This window comes from Protopterus annectens, chromosome 14.part0 (genome assembly GCF_019279795.1).
Source record: "Protopterus annectens isolate FY-2018-M chromosome 14.part0, PAN1.0, whole genome shotgun sequence".
NCBI classification, from domain to species: Eukaryota; Metazoa; Chordata; order Ceratodontiformes; family Protopteridae; genus Protopterus; species Protopterus annectens.
Genome location: NC_056748.1, coordinates 261,257,202 through 261,278,247, shown reverse-complemented (window position 1 = coordinate 261,278,247; position 21,046 = coordinate 261,257,202).

The window sequence follows — 21,046 nt, the reverse complement described above, 5'->3', positions numbered from 1 at the left end:
TCCCATCTGGTATTTCAGTAAAATGATACATCTACAGATGGGCTCCTTCCATGCTTATTCAAGTATATATAATTTGAGAGATGCTATAAATAATATTCCCCAAATATGGCAAAAAGCACTTATTTAGTGTTTTTGTTGGCGGGGAATCCCTTCTGCTAACTCATGTGTGGGGCCTACATCCCCTGACTTATATATACTAATTTTCTGGTCACATAACAGTGGAGTAAAGTAAAAACATTTGGCAAATCCCACAAAGTGTACAAAACAGTCAAACTCACTGATTCCACTTTCCCTGAAAAAAAATGTGCAAATCACCACAACCTAAAAATTACCAAGAAAAATTAAATTTGAATTCCTTTCTCCAAATTTAAAGCTAACACAAATAAACAAACAAGACTAAAACGACTGAGAAGGTAAAAAACAGCCACAAAACAGAGGAAAAAGAAAATCTTGTTAAAATATAATTCACACACACTGATGCAAAGCATGAAAACACACCTTAACAGTTATGTATTTATTTCAATTTATGTGCAAGATAGTCCAACTGAGTGAAAACTGCCCTTTCGAGCAGAGCACAGGAATGAAAAGCACCATACTTTTATAGTGTACATACAGCTTGCATAAGAATTTTTCGTACAAGCTGATAGATAATTGCAAAGGATACATAACATTTCTGCTATAAAAATACATGTAGAGAAAATGCATGCCATACCAGTTAAATGTAAGGAGTATACAATAACTTAGTAAAATGTCTTTCTCTTTTTTTTCTTTAGTGTACTCTTGCTACTGAAAAGACATTTGTATAAATCGGAAGTATGTAACAGATAAAGAGGAGGGAGCATAGCTGAGGATGCAGAGTATTTATTGTGGATATGCTACAAGTGTAGTTTAGTGTCGATGGCACAGTAGTGTAGCAGTTAATGTTGTTTCCTCACAGCAAGAGGTTCTCTGGTTCAATTCTCATCTGGGGTGCCTTCTGTGTGGAGTCTGTATGCCTTTCCTGCATTTGTGTTGGTTTCCTCTGGGTGCTCCGGTTTCCTCTCACATTTCAATGACATATATTAGGAGGATTGGACATGCTAAATTGTTCCTAGGTGTGAGTGTGTGTATGCGAGTGTGTGGTGCACCCTCTGAGGACAGTTGGGTCTTGGGCTAACAACCTGATCCTGTAAAACCTGTACCTGTTAAGGAAACAACAAATACTAAAGGGCACTTGTTACCTGACATGCTGAATGCATGGGAGCGAATCCATGATCCAAGTAGTTCAGAGTAATTTGGAAGAGGACATGAGATAATTAAGGAGATAATAGTTAAAGGTCAAGGAAAGAGTTATGTTACATTGGTGGTTAAAGTTCACTGCTGTTTGTATGTGTACAATGCTATGTTATATGTTACTGTACTTGCTACTATGCTACATACTTTAAAAGGAGATGTTGGTCATGTCTTTTTTTGCAGGATTACGACCATAGGCTCATTGGTACCTATAGGCTATTGATATGTGAGGATCTTAAGAAGCTTAGCCTTACATTCCAGTGGTAGTTTTATAGCCCTTGTTTTGTGTGTGAATAACCCAGAGATGGGCAGAAGAAAGATAAGTTGGGGCATTTACTTCTTTCCCTATCGATGAGGAACATGGACGCTAAACCCAGGGTGAATTTGTAGTTTCCCAATCCATTAGTTCAGAATAACACAAAAACATGGTAACTTCCTTAGAATGATAATTACAGCATAAGTAGCTGAATTGTATGTTAATGAAGCAAACCAACATGATGGAGCAATTCAACAAGCTGTAAACCAACCATGTCTGTGCTTGTGTTGCCTGTGTATTCAAAAACTTTCCAAATACAGCCACTGAAAAGAGTCTACATGAAAACAAGAGTAAGTAAAATTCTTAGATTTGTACAGAACTGACCTTAACATGTAACAGCAGACACATTATGACATTATTAGACAGGGTGGATGCTACAAAATTAGAGCAACAGTAGCAACAATCTTTTTAAGTGCCATGACATAAATGCAACTTCGCTGCCTCACCGCCAAATGAAAAATGAGTAATGAAGTCTAAATAATGTAGACAGCTAAAAGTGTAAACTCCATGAAACAGATTATTCATACTGTCATGTAAGCATATGCAGTATGTAGCTGATGGAATACAATCAAATGTTATTCAAAACTGTATTCTTCTGTGCAGATATATAGGAAAGTAATACCCTCCCTTGTGTTTACAACATTGGTCTCCCCTTCAGTATCCCTGCCTACAGAGTTACCAACCATGTAGATTCAGGGCTGTCAGCATTGCGCAGATGCAAATTAGGTCAAAACTCATTAGAATTGCTGAATAGCAAAAAAAAAAAAAAAAAAAAATAGTAACTGTGTAGGGATGTTCACTTTGTTTAGGCACTTCCAAAGTGTTTGTTTTTTAATGAATGGCAACAGTGATGACATCAGGAGGGTGTGTTAGGTTACATTTACAGAGGTGTACATGTAGGTCTGTGAAGAGTGAAAATACATGTAAGCAGTGCACAATGCTCAAGTTCTGTTGCATCCTCTGAAATATTTGTTAAAATGTGTCGTCTCTGTCCACATTAAGTATTTTTTTTTCTGTTTTTTGATGTGTCTCTTAGCTCAGGACATGGAGGAATGAATGGCAGGTTTCACTGTGGTTGTCATGGAACTATTCCTGTGGCAGCATATGTATGTGTAAGGCTAGAGTATCAATGGCCCTGGGAACTAGTACAGGGTGTGCAACCTTTCCTTCACTTTTTGTACTTTAAGTTTGAGCAATATCACTGGAATGGAGGAAATTAATACCAATGTTGCCTGTACTTACCTTATTTGCACAAAGGTGTACAAAGTTGTGTGGAGGTACTCGGAGGTGCACATAGCACACTAATGAGCAAGCAGCAGGTATGTTTAATTTATGCTATTTACAGCATAAGCAAGTGAATTGCATTTTAATGAACAGATCCAACATGGTGGAGCTATTCAACAAGCTATAAAGCATCCATGTAGCCTCCATTCTGTTTTTCCTGAATACTTCAATACCATTGAAGTAGAGACAAGGAAATTTTAACTGGACACAATGGTGGGGACTGCTGCAGCTTTGCTCCATATATATGTGTTAGAGATTGAAGCCGATGCTGCTGGTACTGGATACAATTGTCCTAAGCCAAGAAGGAGAAGAGTGTTCAGGCCCAGGGTAACTTATCAGATGCTACATGACCTGGAGATTTTAGAGCACTAGAAGGTCGACAGGGACACATTACAAGAGTTCTGTGAGCTCTGCCACCCTCAACTCAGAGCCAGAGACCACTGAGAGGAACCCATCTCAGTGGAAACCAAGATATGTGTAGCCCTTAGAATCTTAGCTACAGGTACTTTTCAAAGACCAGCTGTGGACATGATGGTTGTATCACAGGCATCAGCATCCAGAATCCTCCACCAATTCCTGGATACTATGCTCATGTATGCCAGTGAGCACATATGTTTTCTCCATAGTTCTGAGGAAAGGGCCAACAATATGCAACAGTTCTACTGTGTAGCACACTACCCTGAAGTACTGAGTACCGTAGATGGCAGTCATGTACACATTAAGGCACGATCTGGTGAGCAGGGTAAAAATCTACATTAACTGCAAGGGATACCACTCCATCAACTACCAAGTCATACGTAGTGTTCAGGGAATTATCTTGAATGTGTGTGTGTGCTAGCAACCCTGGCAGTTATGATGACTCCCATATCTTGCAAACACATCTGTACCAGATGTTTGCTAGGGGGGACATCCCACAGGGCCATTTACTGGGGGATGCTGGCTCTGCACTGGAACAGTGGCTGATGACACCCATCGGAAGTTCACAAACAGCCAAAGAAGAACGCCATGATGAGGCACATGCTCAAACCAGAAATATCACAGAGCATGTGTTTGGGCTGCTGAAGTCATAATTCTGGTGCCTAGATTAATCTGGTGGAGACCTGCTGTATAATCCATGCACATATATACAAGTATTCACAGTATGTGCAATGCTACACAATCTGATCCTGTGGATACAGCTGCAGCAGGATCAGCAAGGGAAAGGGACACAGATCCCCCCAACCGATGTCTAGGTCAGCACAGCCTTAGTCAGAGGAGGACTCAGAAGGGTAATCACGAGCTGCTGTGCCTAGAGGCAAACATAGGCATGCTAAGTATGCCCTTGCTTTGGCTAATAGACAATGCATAGCACATTCACTGACCACCTAGGTGCCTAATACCAATTCTCATGTTAACATACCTATAGTAAAATTGATGCCAGGCAACTCACACAACCTTTGCCTCCCCATGTATTGGCTGTGTACTGCTTCATCAGACAAAGTCAGCCCTGAATTAAAACTGTGTCAACTACTGCACTTGCAAGGTAACTTCTGAACCTAGACTGTATTCTTGAATAATATTATGGCATAGCCTTGTATTTTGTAACTTGGTACAATAATCAAGTAAACAGTGGTAGATTTGTACCAAAAATACTTTAACGTGTGACAGAAGAGACATATTTTACTTATATGCATCCATTAGTAAGTTGTAGGCCTCAGGCATTAAAGATTCACACACTCAAACCTCTCAAGAATACTGATGATCACTGCACGGCCACAGTTTAGCACCATACCTTTGTACTGGTAAATCATTAGACAGGTTAGAAAGTAATGATACACATTGCAATTTCTGACTTCACATCCCTTCCAAAGATCAAACAGGTAGGATGCAGAGCAAGGAAAGTAACAAGAACATGATATCCTTGTTTGTGCCATAGCAGTAACACCTTTGCTCCCCACAAAACAACAGGCTATGTTTGTTTGTGATATAACAGCAACTTAGCTTTGTTCCCTCCCAAACCAACAGTGTACCCTTGTTTGTGCCATAACAGTAACTGAGCTTTGTCCCCCCAAATGAGCAGTATATCCTTGTTTATGCCATAACAGTAAATGAGCTTTGTGCTCCCCCAATAGAGCAGTGTATCTTTGTCCATGCCATAACAGTAACTGAGCTTTGTTACCCCCAAAAAACAGCAGTGTACCCTTGTTTGTGCCATAACAGTAACTCAGCTATGCTTCCTCCAAAAGAACAGTATATGCATGTTTTTGCCATCCAAACTAGCCTTCAGTTGCTGGCAACTGCATATCATATAACTCCCAGTTAATATCCTCACACATTTTAAGGCCAATGATATGGAATGGCTTATATAATGTATGTCTCACACTACTGGTCAGATAACTGATAAAGTACCAAAAAATACAGGCATGTAAGACAGAGCTGTATATTTGCAAGCATAATCATAACAGGTTGTGTGATCACTATGTGCACTAAGTCCAAATATAATAAATAGAATTAAATGTACAAATCACAGCTGATGGTTGGATAGCAGTGTACATTCCGATGCAGTTGGTTGTGTGAAGAATGACTTTCATTATGTGCTGTAAAATTGTTTGTATGGCAAAAAGGAATAAGGCATCCATCCTGTTTTCTGAAGCTGCATTGGTGTGAGAGTTCATATCCAAAACTATGTAGAAATATCTCATGTGTACTATCATTTTCTACTGTTTTTGTAATATGTTGCTATTACTCATATCACATATGTCTCCCTCTTTTTTTTCCACTTTTCTTATTTTTAATTCCCCTTATTTCACAATGTGCTTTGTAGCACAAACAGTGGTACCAGAGGACAAATATAGTCAGGTTTGGCTTGCTTATGTGGTTTGTGTGAATGGCAGCAATGCGGACACAAGACAAAATGGACCATGTAGGAAACAGACAGCCAAAAATATAAACTGGATGCATTCAGCTAATGCTCCTGGCCTGGAGTACAGATGGTACAGGGTCCAGTGCAGAGTGTGCAGCCTTTGTTTTACTGCTGTGACATTGCAGTTTGCAGCAATGAAGTGCAATACAGACAACTGTCTTCTCAACCCTCTTGTGGCAATATAACACATATGTAGGACTGTCATGCATATGGACCTGGGTTCAAAAACAGTGAATTCCATATAGTATTAGTTTTATTGATTTAGTAATCTATGTATTATAACATTTATGATCAAATGTATGACTGCAGGTGTACTCTGTACTACAGTCCTGTACAAGTATTCCTTTTATCTGAACTGGCATGGCCTTCACTTTTGCCAACAACACATACACAACTGCATGCATATGCAATAACCTTGAAATTGTATGGTTTGCCACTGTTGCACTCTGCTTAACATCACAGAAATGCGGTGCTGAGAACTATCAGGTATATGTTAGATAATACTAACTGTGAGAATGTAGCAATGTGGCTCGTGTTTGTACACTGCTTACCTATGCACAAACAGGTGTATCTCGCATCTGTGCACACTTTGCTAAACATTGCACATATCTGCTGCTCACTATGTTATGGAGCTGCATATATGATGCTTTATTATTGGTGTTTATTGTCCATTTCCTTAGTATGACATAAACTTACATGTGGAAACATTGCAAACTAAGGGCCTAATATAGCTCTGCATCATATATTTACAATACATATATGTCTTGCTCCTCCAACAAGTACTACAAACCTGGGGTCTCAGTACTTTTTCCACACATATGTCAACTACATTATAAAGTGTACTATATAATCTTGAGTGTTCCCTCATACACAGGGACAGTTGTTGGTGGTGCTTAAACCTTGCTCTGCTAAATCCAAACATCCAGCAAATAAGGATACTTGTGTTGTTATACAGCTAGGATTCTAAACAGCCTAGTGCTATTAGGCTAGTAGCCATATATGATGCTATGAATCTAAGTGATATGCAGACCTGTCAAGCCGTTGTTCCTTACATGGCCTGCTGAGGTCATCTACTATACATTCACCTGAACTTTTGTATAAATAAGACTTGTGTCATGGCACTTGCATTAAGCACTGGATTCTGTAGTCTGTGCACATAGATAGGTAAGGGTTCTGTTGTCATTTCAGTTGACTGTGTGTGTGTGTGTGTGTGTGTGTGTGTGTGTGTGTGTGTGTGTGTGTATCTCTAGTCAGCAGAGTAGATCTGGTATCGTACACTTACATCTCCAGTTGCATGGATGGTCACTTTTGTCTCCCACATAGCCTGCTGATGTCATCTACTATAAGTCCACCTGCACTTCTGTATAAATCAGACATGTGTTGTGGTACCTGCATTAAGTACTGTGTTCTGTAATCTGTGTACTGAGATAGGTAGGGGCTCTATTCTCATTACAATCACGTGTATGTGTGTGTGTGTGTGTGTGTGTGTGTGTGTGTGTGTGTGTGTGTGTATGTGTGTGTTTGTGTGTGTGTGTCTAGACAGTGAAAGCAGATGTGTGTATCCTACAGATAATTCACCAATTACATGGATTACCAGTTTTTTAATAGCTACTCGTGCCTCCACATCCATTTAATACAGGCATCTCAACCTCTTGTCTCTCACATGGCCTGCTGATGTCATCTCCTATAAGTTCACCTACACCCATCTATAAGTCAGACTTGTGCTGTGGTGCTTGCATTAAGTACTGTGTTCTGTAGTCTGTATATTTAGGTAGGGGTTCTAGTCTCACTGCAGTCAACTGCGTGTGTGTGTGTGTGTGTGTGTGTGTGTGTGTGTGTGTGTGTGTGTGTGTGTGTGTGTGTGTGTGTGTGTGCATGTGTGCGTGTGTGCGTGTGTGCGTGTGTGTGTGTGTGTGTGTGTGTGTGTGTGAGTGGGTGTGTGTGAGCTGTTGCTTGACATTACAGAGAGTATTTTACACCAACATGTGAGACACTATCTTGTCCTCAACATACACGGCTGATGTCATCAGCTATAAACTGTTGTCTGACAGACTCCAAGTCACACTTTATCTGTGGAGCTTGCATTAAGTACTGTGTTCTGTAGCCTGTGTACTGTGTAGGAGTTCTATTCTCACTGTAGTCAACTGTGTGTGTACTGTTGCTTGACATTACAAAGAACATTTTACATCATCATGAGGGAAATCTATCTGGCCTCAACAGACTCTGCTGATGTCATCAGCTATATGATTGCTATGGATATGCAGTAATCCCACCAGAGCATGGTCAGACAGTGGGCTGGAGGCCAGGCAGATGTGATCTCACCCTATACCAGACAGGTTACAGAGACATGGCTTTTAATGTATCCACAAACACCATGGCATATTTTGCAGCATCTGTGTTATGTTGATGAGAAACACCAGAGGTACTTTCTAGATTAAGCTGACCCACCCAGTGGAACTAAGGCAGCCTGCAGTGCTGTTGTGAATTCCTCCTCCCAAACACTAATCATCCGCAGCTGCAATCCATTATTAATCTATACCATATAAAATGCTACCCTGTAGCTAGAAAAACTGATGTTGAGGAGAGTAATACATGTTTTGAACAATGATTGCAAGTTTTTGCTACAGGATATCTGTACAGAGGAGTAATGCATCACAGAAGGTATGTTTCCATTTTGTCACCCACATACTGCATATGCTGGAATGTATTTAACAATAATCTGAAGCACAGGCTTTTACAATGTTATCTGTATGCATTACTTAGAAGTGTACTGATGGCATGACTATGTTTGTCAAGCCATTTCAGAGTTACACATGACTGGCAAGACGTAAATACATGGAAAGGAATGCTGTGTGAGAAATATGTACAAATGTTTCAAGAACAGGTCCTTTGACATCACTTTAAGAATTTCAAAGATGTTTTGATAGCCAAAAGTATCATTTTCCTGTTTTGTGGGGGTGGTGGCTAAGGTGAGTTACCCATATGGCCCTAACAAGGAAATGTTGCTTCTTAGTCTCCTGGTTTTGCATACTGTCTATTGTCATTTTAGCACATCTGTAGACTGTTTAATAGTTCTTCACTAGGTAATAGTGACAGGCTACCTTTTATGTTGCATTTGCAAAGACTTATTTTATAGTTATATAATACTTATGTGTATTATACATTTGTTTTTTTTTTTAGAAGACCTACAATAACGACAGGGAGATGCCTTAATCCACACCAAAGACCATTTAGAGATGCTAAAACCTAGGTTATCATTGCTGGTTTTTGGCAATATGGGTTCTTTCTCCTTCACAGGGGAAGGATAGAGATGGACCTTCATCTGTAAATCGTCTTCTTCTTTCGGCTGCTCCCATCAGGGGTCGCCACAGCAGATCAACTGTTTCCATTTCTTCCTGTCCTCTGCATCTTGCTTTGTCACACCAACCACCTGCATGTCCTCTCTCACCGCATCCATAAACCTTATCTTAGGCCTTCCTCTTTTCTTGTTACCTGGCAGCTTCATCCTTAGCATCTTTTTCCCAATATACTCTGCATCCCTCCTCAGCACATGTCCAAACTAACATAATCTTGCCTCTCTGGCTTTGTCTCCAAACCTTCCAACCTGGGCTGACCCTCTAACATACTTATTCCTAATCCTGTCCATCCTCATCACACCCAGTGGAAATCTTAACATCTTCAACTCTGCCACGTCAAGCTCTGACTCCTGCCTTTTTGTCAATGCCACTGTCTCCAACCCATATAACATAGCTGGTCTCATTACCCTCTTGTAGACCTTCCCTTTCACTCTTACTGGTACTCATCTGTCACAAATCACTCCTGACACTCTTCTCCACCCACTCCATCCTGCCTGTACTCTCTTCTTCACTTCTCTTCCACACTCACCATTACTCTGAACTGTTGATACCAAGTATTTAAATTCATCCACCTTCACCACCTCTACTCCCTGCATCCTCACCATTCCTCTATCCTCCCTCTCATTCACAAACATATATTCTGTCTTAGTCCTGCTGACCTTCATTCCTCTTCTCTTTAGAGCATATCTCCACCTCTCCGTGGTCTCCTCCACCTGTTCCCTACTCTCACTACAGATCACAGTGTCATCTGCAAACATCATAGTCCACAGGGACTCCTGTCTGATCTCATCTGTCAACTTGTCCATCACCATTACAAATAAGAAAGGGCTCAGAGCTGATCCTTGATGTAATCCCACCTCCACCTTAAATGCATCTGTCACTCCCACTGCAGACCGCACCGCTGTCACACTACCCTTGTACATATCCTGTACCACTCTTAAATACTTCTCTGACACTCCCGACTTCCTCATACAATACCACAACTTCTCTCTAGGCACCCTGTCATATGCTTTCTCCAAATCCACAAAGACACAATGCAACTCCTTCTGACCATCTCTGTACTTCTGCAATGCTCTCAAAGCAAACATCGCATCTGTAGTGCTCTTTCCTGGCATGAAACTATACTGCTGATCACTAATCATCACCTCCCTTCTTAACCTAGCTTCCACTACTCTTTCCCATAACTTCATGCTGTGACTGATCAATTTAATCCCTCTGTAGTTACTACAGCTCTACACATCACTCTTATTCTTAAAAATCGGTACCAAAACACTTTTTCTCCATTCCTCAGGCATCCTCTCACTTTCCAAGATTTCATTAAACAATCTAGTTAAAAACTCCACTGCCATTTCACCTAAACACCCCCATGCTTCCACAGGTATGTCATCTGGACCAACAGCCTTTCTGTTCTTCATCCTCTTCATAGCTATCCTTACTTCCTCCTTGCTAATCCACTGCACTTCATGATTCACTATCCCCACATCATCCAACCTTCTCCCCCTCTCATTCTCTTCATTCATCAACCCCTCAAAGTACTCTTTCCAGTACTCCTCGCTTGTGAGTATGTTCCCCTCATTATCCTTTATCACCCTTACCTGCTGCACATCTTTACTAGCTTGATCCCTCTGTCTAGCCAATTGGTACAGGTCCTTTTCTCCCTCCTTAGTGACCAACCTTTTATACAACTTATCATACGCCTTATCCTTAGCCTTCGCCACCTCTCTCTTTGCCATGCACCTCATCTCCTTATACTCTTGTCTACTTTCTTCATCTCTTTGACAATCCCACTTCTTCTTCACCAACTTCTTTCTCTGTATACTCTCCTGTACTTCTTCATTCCACCATCAGGTCTCCTTGTCCTCCTTCCTCTTTCCAGATGTCACACCAAGCACCTTTCTAGCCATCTCTCTTACTAGCTCTGCTGTAGTTACCCAGCTATTCGGTAACCCTTCACTGCCATCCAGTGCCTGTCTTAACTCTTCCCTGAACATCACCTCACAATTACCGTTTTATAATTTCCACCATTTGATCATTGGTGCTGCCCTCACACTCATCCTCCTCTTCTTGATCACCAATGTCATCCTACAAACCACCATCCTATACTGCCTAACTACACTTTCTCCTGCCACCACTTTACAGTCTCCAATCTCCTTCAGACTGGCCCTTCTACATAAGATATAATCCACCTGTGTGCATCTTCCTCCACTCTTGTATGTCACCCTATGCTCCTCCCTCTTGTTAAAACATGCATTCAACACAGCCATGTCCATCCTTTTTGCAAAATCCACTACCATCTGACCTTCTGCATTCCTTTCCTTAACACCATACCTACCCATCACTTCCTCATCCCCTCTGTTTCCTTCACCAACATTCCCATTGAAATCTGCTCCAAACACCAGTCTCTCACCCTTGGGTACAGTCATCACCATGTCATCCAACTCTCTCCAAAATTTTTCTTTCTCATCCATCGCACACCCAACTTGTGGAGCATATGCACTAACAACATTCATCATTACACCATCAATTTCCAGCTTCATAAACATCACTCTATCCGACACTGTTTTCACCTCCAAAACACTCTTAGCATACTGTTCCTTCAGGATAATGCCTAAGTCATTTCTCCTCCCATCCACACCATGATAAAACAATTTGAACCCACCTCTGATACATCTAGCCTTGCTCCCCTTCCATCTGGTCTCTTGCATACACAATATACCAACCTTCCTTAGGTCCATCATATCAGCTAGCTCTCTCCCTATACCAGTCATACTGCCTACATTCAAAGTTCTGACCCTCACTATCACAGTCCTAGCCTTTACCTGCCTTCGGCATGCCTTCTGCCTCTTCTCCTCCTTCAGCCAACAGTAGCCCAATGTCATCTGTAAATATGGCAGCAAATTGTTGCATATCTAAACTCCATGGGTGACGATGGACAAAGCTCTAAACAGGTGTGCCACAGGGGCACTGATATGATCATCTCTGCAAGAAGGCAAGCAGCTGCTGTAGGCCATAACCTCTTGATTACAGGTGGATGCCCACAGTGAGCAGCTCCTAGAAAACCTAAGGGACACAGACAGCTCCCAGGACACTGCTGTACCAAATGTACTGGATGTGGAAGCTAGCATTTTGGACATACCAACCACATACCAGGAGGAGCTTCTAGGTAGGCTTTGTTATCTGGTATATTTTGATATCCTGCAGTTACATCTCCAATGGCATGTATGGCCAATTTTTTGATAGTTGCTCATGCCTCCACATACATTTAATACAGGCCTCCTAACCTCTTTTCTCCCACATGCCCACAGGATCCTCCTGCCTCCACTCCAACAGCTATGGCACTGAGGCCCACCACATCTGGGATGCAACTTGGCAGCACCCCCTCTGCTGCCCCTGCACTATCTGGCCCCTCAGGCAGTTCTGACCTGCAGGACAGACCAGTGGTTCCCTCTGGGAGCAGTGGCAGAAGAAGTGATTTTATCACCCACAATGAGCTACCAGAGTTGGTGCATAGGATTGTATGCCCCACAGTTGGTGCACACATATGGCAGATGGAGACACTGCTCTCCATCATTCTACATAATAACATAAAAAGGAGATGCAGACATCATACACTGTAGCCATCAATGCAGCGAGGTGATGGTAATGACAGTCCAGTAGGTGATGACTTGATTTTCACTGTCACCCAGCCTGACGACCACAGGTTCTTGATTTCCCCACCCTCACCCCAACCATGGTGTTCACCAACCTCTTGTGTCCTTCACTGCACCTCTATCTTGTCTTGTATGTCCTGTCTGTCTGTGATTGCTTGCAGGGGCATTAGAGGGGGTGCTGCCAGGTTGTTTCCTAGATGTGCTGGGCAGTGGTGTGGTAGCCAGTGGAATGGGGGCAGGAAGATCCTTTGGGACAGGTCTACCCTACTGTGCTGTGGGGGGGAAAATTAAAAAGAAAACATATTAAAAAGGAGAGGATATAAGGGTTGGGGGTAAGAGAAAAAGAGTGGTAATATTAGTAACTTCATATGTGACATACAAAACATTAATACAATTATTTGACTCTGTTCTGTTACCATTACTTTTAAGACTATAAACTCCTAACAAATGTATTTATTACTTTTAAGACTACCAAGTTCATAACAGATGCACACTGAAGTACAGATTGTAGCAAGCAATCCTTGATGTGTGCATAGATTGGACATATGTGTTTCCACATTATACTGATTACACTTTATAGATTACAGCAGGCCATTTGTGTCACTGGTACAGAGGTTGGAAGTTACATTGCAATAATGATGAAAACTTAACAGTATTGTATATTTGGGGTGTGTGGTTTTTTTGAACATGCAACCTTAGACTACTTTCTAATAATACTGTACTGTTATTTTGTCCTACAGACTAATGCATGCATAGGTTTCTTTTACAGTTGGGAGATGCATACTCACTGTTATTTGAGAATATGGAACTGTTGCTTTGTGCTACAGACTAAGATATGCATACTTTCTTTTACAGTTGCTATAGTCATGCTCAATTTGATACAACTGTATTAAATACCAAATACGCTTTCTTCAATTTTTAATGTTACTATAACAGTACTGTTCTGATGCATACATAACACATGCTTCTTGCATCCTTGCCAATCTCATGGCTTGGGTCCTCACATTCAGAGCTCTCTTCATGGAAGGTGTGGAAAAAAAAACAGATCAGAACAGAACAGAACAGAATACCATTATGAATTCCAGTCTTGATTATATGCAGCTTTTAACTCTTACACATAGTCGCTGTAATTGATACTTACACATCTGTGAGGTGTCTCAGGTTCTAAATTACCTGATCCAATGGTTGAGGGTATCCGTCTTCCTCATCTGGAGGTCATCAAAGTGGTGTCAACATTCTTCCCCAGTGTGGGAGATACCTGTAGCACTGGTCAAACCCATTGCAACACTACTTCATGCTTCAGATTTGTATTCTGGGCCTAAATAGTCCTTCTGCAGTAACCAGGGTCCATGATGCTGAACTTGGAGTCCAACAAATACTTTGGACTCCTGGACTCCCCACCTCTGAGCTTAGAAGCATGCTCCCTCACCACAAGCATCAGACATGATTACCTTAGATCAAGCCCAATGTAGAATGAGGTTTTACTGCCAATTGCACTTTATATACTGATGTTTTGCCACCAATTCCAGTTATCATGCACTTACTGGGTGTGCTCACATTGTTTGAAAATGTTGCGTGATGCTTACCATCACACAAACAAGGTGCATGGGTTCTCCACTTTCAGTGTTTGCACTATGCAGCACATCATACAAACAGAGGCGACAGAAAAATTTAAATGAAGAAAACTAAAGAAAGGGAAAAGCAAATGCAGTGCTGTCATAATATCCGTGGGCAGAATCAGTGCTATCTGTGTCAGAGCTCTCTACCTCCCATCTTTAAAATGAGGAACAGTAGCCCTCACAATGTGGAACAAATGGGCAGAATGTGGAAAACATCTTAAAGTAATGTGATACTTTGTGCAACATGAACTTTTAAGACCCAAAATAAGGTATGTGAGAGGTATGATATGTGCAGTCATAGTGGCATTTTGAGCAAATTCGCTCACCAGAGTTGGTTTGACTTATACAGTACTGCTATCTGCATGTGCTTGCAAGTTTTTGTGGTCAGCAGCCATACACAGAAATGCTATCCACATTCACATAAATTGTTTTGTGTAATAAGAAGAAACACCAACCACGTAACAAAATTCTGGAGACTGGCAATGAAGAATCACTATTCGTACTTAGGATAAAAAAATGTTTTAATGTTGAAACTCCACGAAATAAAGATGTAAAAGTTAAGCGCTTTCAACTGTAATATATAGTCTTCTTCAGAAGGTTCTGAAGAAGACTGTATATTACAGTTGAAAGCTCTTAACTTTTACATCTTTATTTTGTGGAGTTTCAACATTAAAACAATTTTTTATCCTAAGTACGAATAGTGATTCTTCATTGTCAGTCTCCATAAATTGTTTTGTGGCCAGCAAGACTGCTGCAAGCTGCAAAACCTTGCTTAAGTGTGCCACGCCTCATTAATATGCATGGAGCAATGCAATGCAATGAGCAACACTGCATCCATGGCAACACTCCATGTAGACTCCGAACAAAGCCTACACAGAGTTTATTGAATCCTGGTGTAAGAAAAATTCTGTGCTTTATGTGGAGTATAAAGCAGGTCCACAAAAACAGTATTCTCTGTGATACATAACTATCCTTAAAACATCTTATTTATATTGCAAAACAAGTTGAGAGCCATTGACTAGGTATTCACACTGCCATTTGACTTGCAAAATGTGTAGAATGTCTGAAAGCACCAGTAGACCCTTAATGGCACAGAGAGCAAGACACAGATTTCCCCTTCAGGAGTCTATAAGAAAAGGAATAAAGGAACAATGCAACCAGTCTTTTGGGATAACTTTTTTTTTTTAAGCCAATGATTTTTTTGTAGTCATGAATCTCTGGGGTCTTTCTTATTGTTTGATATGTCTAGTGAGGTACATCCCAAGGTTGCTATTATATTCAATGGTTCATAAGTAAATAAAAGGTACACGTTGTCGTCTATCACATGCATAGCCAATAATTAGGCAGTGACTAAGAGTGAAAATCAAACCTTGTATCTGTCAGAAAAAACACCTGAACCATTATGCCAACCCCTAACCCCTTTTGTGTAATCAAGTCTGAATAAAGGGGGACAGTTATTGCTTTTGATCTGAATGATATTCCTTTGGAAATTAACTGTAAGATGAAGGACATCCTAACTACTATGATTAAAGGAGAGGTAATTATCAGCCCAAGTTCCAAGGTCCTTAATGACATTTTCAGGTTGGATTAGGGTGGTATGTCATATACTAGGGGAAGGATTGTTTACCAAATTTGTATATATTGCACTTTTTAGCATTTAATTTAAGCCTGTTTTAGTTGCACAGGTATTCACAAGTGTACGTGGTGCAACAGATAGCACACTTGCCTTTGGTGAAGAAGGCTGTGGTTCTATTCCCACACCAGGTAGATTTATTGCTGACACTACAATGCAGAATAAGGGGTATGCTGCACTCCAATGTGTCTCATCCTTTAGATAAGATATTAAACTGAGGCCCCATCTCCTTGAGTTGGTGGAAGTAAAAGATTCCATGGTACTTATTGAGAAGAGTAGGGGTTCTTTATTAAAAAAAATGTACAACAGTATTTGCAAACTTTCGTATTTACAGATTTGTACAGTATACAAATTTCCATTCCCTTTCATTATTGCCATACAATTTAGATATCTTACTTTTCATTATTATATTAAACTTCCATCTTCATCATCTTATTTGACCCTTCTCTTTCCACAACCATCTATTTTTCTTTAAATTATTGCTTTCTTTTATCTATGTTACTAACATATTCTTTATTTTTATGGCTATAATATCTGTGTATAATCATATCCACATTTACTGCATTTACTTCCTTTATATTTACAAATAGATTTTCTTTACACAATTTTCCCACAATTTTACAACCTTTATACATTGGATGAAAACATGTTCTGTAGTTTCTTCTTTACTACAAGATATACAAAGTCTTTCACTGATTTTTTTATATGGCTATTTCCCAATACTAGTAATTTATTATTCACTAATCTCTATAACACATCTTGTAGCCAGATTCAATAAAGCCTACATGGTCCATTTATACCGTGTGTGAGTTGCACCAGTTTGGATTCAGTAAGCAGTGCACACCACTGCATAAACAAGGTAAACACCGTGGTATGCTAATTACAGCATAAGCAGCTGAACTGTATGGTAAGCAACTAATCCATGATGGAGGAGCTATTCAACAAAGTATAAAGCAACCATGTAGAGTCAGTGCTGGTTTTCCCTGCAAATTCCAAAACCTAAAACCAGAAGGAAACAGCTAACGCCACAGGCTATGTAGTCTTGAGAAACCGGTAACTCCTTCTTTTGATATAATACCAAGGTACCTTCCAACAAACGATAGCAGCAGCCCTCTGATACCTTCCAACAAACGATAGCAGCAGCCCTCTGATACCTTCCAACAAACGATAGCAGCAGCCCTCTGATACCTTCCAAAACCTACTGGAATATAGCCATGGAACTAGGCTATATAGAAAGAATGTTAACGAATGCTGTTGCTTTAATTCATTTGCATGTGCAACAGGCTGAGGTCTATGCTGCTGCTGCTGCTAATAGACCACTGCCAAGAAGGAGAAGAGTTTTCAGACCCCATTTAACTTATCACAACTACATGATGTGGAAATTGTTCAGTGCTAGAGGATGGATAGAGACACACTAGGGGAACTCTGCAAACTCTGTCATCCCCAACTCAGAGCCAGGGCAAACTGAGGGGATCCCATCCCAGTGGAGACAAAGGTATGTGTAGCACTTAGAATCTTAGCTACAGGTACCTTTCAGAGATCAACAGGGGACACGCTGGGGGTGTCACAGGCATCAGCATCAATTGTTGAATGCTATGCTCCAACATGCCAGTGACCACATATATTTTTCCTGTGCACTTGAGAACAGGGTCACAAATATGCAGGAGTTCTACCCTGTAGTACACTACCCTAAAGTACTGGGTATCATAGATTGCACACATATAGCAATTAAGGCACCCCCTGGGGAACAAGCCTCTACATAAATAGAAAGGGCTTCCACTCTGTTCATTGCCACGTCATGTGTAATGCCAAGGGTATCATCTTGAATGTGTGTGCTAGCAACCCTGGCAGTTACCATGACTCACATATCTGGCACACCTCCCAGCTGTATCAGATGTTTGCTAGGGAGGTTATCCCTCAGGGTCATTTACTGGGGGATGCAGATTATGCTCTGGAACCAAACCTGATGACACCCATTAGAAATGCACAGACACCTGCTAAAAAATACCATAATGAAGCACGTGGTCAAACAAGAAATATCATAGAATGTGTATTTGGGCTGCTGAAGTCACAGTTCTGATGCCTAGATACATACTTCAACAATCTCACTCTAAGAATCCACAAAAATTTTGGACTGCCATTAATAACCTTCTACAGCCCGGCCACTCTAGTACCCCTCCACCCCTAGAGTCAGAAAACAAAAACAATCTAGAAATTGCCAATGCCTTCAATACCTATTTTACAGAGACCATTCAAACCCTGGCCACACAGCTAACTTCTACAAACACTAACCTACCTAATTCCCAGCATGACAATCTTCCTACTTTCAAGATAAAACCCATCTCAATAGCCTTTATCCAGAAACTAATTCACAAGCTAAAACCCTGTACACCCTCTGATGACAACCTTCCAGCAGAATACCTGCAACTTGCATCCAGAGCAATTGCTCATCCTGTAGCTATTCTCATTAACCGTACCATCTCTGAAAGCACTATCCCCAATCTTTGGAAAATCTCACACATCATTCCCTTACATAAAGGAGGAAACTCTAATGAGTACTCCAACTATAGGCCCATAGCACTACTCTCACCCCTAGCTAAGATCATGGAGAAATGTATCCATCATCAGCTAATAGACTACCTTACTAAAAATAACATCCTGGCCAGCTGCCAACATGGCTTTAGACCCTTTCACAGCACCACCACTGCCCTTCTATCTTTCACCAATACTATTAACACCAACCGGAACAATAACTACCTCTCATCTGCACTCTTCATTGACCTGTCAAAGCCTTTGATATGGTCAATCACTCCCTACTTATAAATACCCTACAATCCTCTCTCTGGATTCTAATTCTATCCTTTGGTTCAAGTCTTACCTCAGCAACCGTAAACAAGCTGTTTTGTGGCAAAATCACTTGTCTTCATATCTCCCTGTCTTACTAGGAGTTCCTCAAGGCTCTATTCTAGGACCCTTCTCTTCTCTCTGTTCATAAATGATCTTCATGTAGCTATTCCTCAATCCACCTGCATACAGTATGCTGATGATTCTACTATCATCTGTTGTGCTAAGTCTCTTCCTGAGCTGAAATCTCTAAGCCAAACTGTCTTCTCCATAGTTGAAACATGGTTCAATAACCGGTGCTTACTCTTGAATGCCAAAACCAAATTACTTCTGATTACTCCCAACAACAAGACCCTCCCATACAGTTCTCCATACTAGCTAGTAATGGAACCCTGATATCACCTGATCTGACCTGCAAGTTATTAGGAGTTACAATAGACAATAAACTCACTTTTGACAATCATATTAATAACACCATTAAGTCCGTTAACAGAAAATTAGGCTCCTTGTATAGGATAAGACCCTTCCTCACCCCAAAAGCAAGAACTACCGTGGCCCACTCTCATTTACTCTCTACCCTCCTCTATGCTTCTCCCATTTACACCAATTTAAAGCAAAACAATCTCAACAAACTTACCAAAGCCTACAACAGTATTGCAAGGTTTGTAACTGGTAAGCCCTACAGAACCCATCACTGCATTAACCTACATCAGCTAGACTGGCTTGAACTGCAAAATGCGCTACTCTCTCAACTAACTACTGCTCACAAAATCTTCTACCTTCCTAACAACACACCTACACTAAACAATCTTATAACACCCTATAATAATCTTCATTCCCTACGCTCTTCTAATAAACTCCTAGCTTATATACCCAAATCTAACAACTTAGCTGGTGACTCCTTGTTCTCCACCACCACAGGTAAACAATGGAACATGCTGCCACCCAACCTTACCTCTATTTCCTCTTTCCCCCTCTTCAAACTTAATCTTAAAAATCACCTAAAACTTCAATGGTTATGCCCTTGCTGCAACCCTGACTAATACTCTACTACTAGCCTGTAACCTATCTTCTCTCTCTTCCTTTACATTATTACTCTGCCAATAAATGTTGTAAATGTTATCTTCCACATTTTTATACCAATGGTTTACTTTAAAATGTTACTTTAATTCCTTCCTAATGGATGTGGCATTGCTTATTATTTTGCTTTTTTATATATTATTATTATTAAGTAAGTGGAGCTTTTCTCCCCGGGCCTCTACTGAAAATGGAAATATCTCCAGCTAGACTAGCCCGGTCAACAAATGTAAAATAAAATAAATAAAATAAAATAATATGAGGATCCCTGCAGTAGAATCCATGGACATGTACTGAAATATTCATAGCATATGCCATGCTACATAACATCATCCTGAAAAAACAGCTTCAGCAGAGTCAAGAAAGGGAAGTAGCACACATCCCACCACCAACAGCAAGTTTACCACAGCTACATGCAGGTGTGGAGTCAGAGGAGGAGCCAGGAGCTGCTGTGGGTGTAGGCAGATGTCAGTGTGCTCAATATGCCTTTGCATTCATTAGAGACAATGAATAGCACACTAACTCACCATCTAAGGACCTAAAACCTTCCTCCTACGCACATACATATACTAACATTGATGCCAGACATCTCTCACAACATTTACTTCCCCATGTATTGGCTGTGTACTGCTTGCATCAGACAGAGTCAGCCCTGAACTAAAACTGTTGCAACTGCTGGATTTACAAGGCAAATGTTGAACTTAAAGTGTATTGTGTAATAATATGAATGACTGGCAAATCTTTGCATTTCATTACTTGGTAGTGTAAGCAAGTAAAACATGGGAGATTTGTACAGAAATTACCTTAACATGTGACTGCAGAGACTTATTTGACTTATGTGTCCATTATTGAATAGTAGGCCTCAGGCATCAAAGAATCACACAGTCATAACTCTCAAAAGTAGTGATGGTTACTGCATACCTTCAGTTTAGCACCATGCATTTGTACTGGAAAGTCATTAATGAGAGGAGATAGAAAGTAATGATACACATTGCAGTTTCAGATTTAAAACCCTCACAAGGTCATTCACAATAAAGTTGGGAAATTTTGAGGCTTTTAACTGTCTAACTTTCTAAGACCAATATAAGTTAAA